Source organism: Capsicum annuum, unplaced genomic scaffold, assembly GCF_002878395.1.
Source record: "Capsicum annuum cultivar UCD-10X-F1 unplaced genomic scaffold, UCD10Xv1.1 ctg26418, whole genome shotgun sequence".
Lineage (NCBI taxonomy): Eukaryota > Viridiplantae > Streptophyta > Magnoliopsida > Solanales > Solanaceae > Capsicum > Capsicum annuum.
Window position 1 is genome coordinate 1 of NW_025832695.1, and position 1,313 is coordinate 1,313.

At 37.9% G+C, this 1,313-nt stretch overlaps 1 pseudogene; it reads left to right on the plus strand.

Moving 5' to 3' along the window:
• Positions 1-115: 115 nt before the first annotated feature.
• Positions 116-1,232, plus strand: LOC124890883 (annotated as a pseudogene).
• Positions 1,233-1,313: the final 81 nt, after the last annotated feature.

Genomic DNA, 1,313 nt, shown 5'->3' on the forward strand with positions numbered 1-1,313 from the left:
TAAATTTCGTATATGATTTAAATACGGACGCTGCAATTGTACTATTAATTAGTTCAGTTTTAATTTTTGCATCGGTAATAACATACGAAATATTGGTATCTTATCCAGCCAATAGGATGACCAGTGATGGAACAGCCACTCCAGGTGGCGGGTTTATTGCCGCAGCGATTTCCCATGCATTTTCTCTTTTTGTGGCTGTTTCAGTGTCAGCAAATATATGTGGCGGTCATGTAAACCCTGCTGTTATGTTTGGTGCCTTTTTGGGAGGTCACATTTCCTTGTTTAAAACTATATTGTATTGGATCGCTCAATAGCTTGGATCCGTCACTGCTCTCTTCCTCCTCAAGATTACTGCCGGTGGCTTGGTACGTAATGCCACTCCCATGTCTATACACTTCGCTAGTAACTCATGTAGGCATGACATAGATAAAGAAAAAGACTCTGATACAACAATCAAATATAAAAAAGAAATTCGAGAGGTGTTTCGATAAATAATTCATGTTGGCTTCCCAAAGACAAATAATAAAGTATTTTTTTTGAGACTATACTTTGCCAAGTTATTTTCCCCGACATCTGTGTTAATTAACTAAATTTATAAATTGTGCAGGACACATCATCATATGCTCTTTGAGGTGGGGAAACACCATGGAGCGCAGTTATTTTAATGACAGCTATGACCTTTCAACTTGTCTACACAGTTTATGCAACTACAATTGACCCCAAAAGTGGTGACATGGAATGCACTGCCCCAATTTCAATTGGTTTCGTAGTTGGTGCAAACACCTTGGGTGGTGGTGGTCTTTATGGTGCAGCAATGAACCCTGCTATGGCCTTTTGTCAAGCGGTTGATAAAAATGGAATAGTCACTGGATTTACTGGTTCGGTCCATTCGTGGGTGCTGCCATTGCAGCTTTGGTCTATGAATCCATCTTCATTAGCTCTCGAAACACTCACGAGCAACTCCCTACGAAGGTAATTGAAAAAGAGTATTTGAAAGAATATTTGATACAAGTTGAGTAAGGCACGAACATAGCTCTATAGCTATTTTATAATCTTAACATTATAGGTCTGTGGCCATTAGGTGACTGAAGAAATCCATGACCCGATTACATTTATTATTTTATACTCTTGTGATATTATAGCTCTATAGACATTAGGTGACAGAAGAAATTCACGACCAGATTACATTAATTATTTTATACTCTTGTAACCTCATAGCTCTATAGCCATTAGGTGACAGAAAAAATTCATGACCTGATTACATTATTATTTTATACTCTTGTAACATTAGTAAGGCTCGTTTGAGTCTGCAA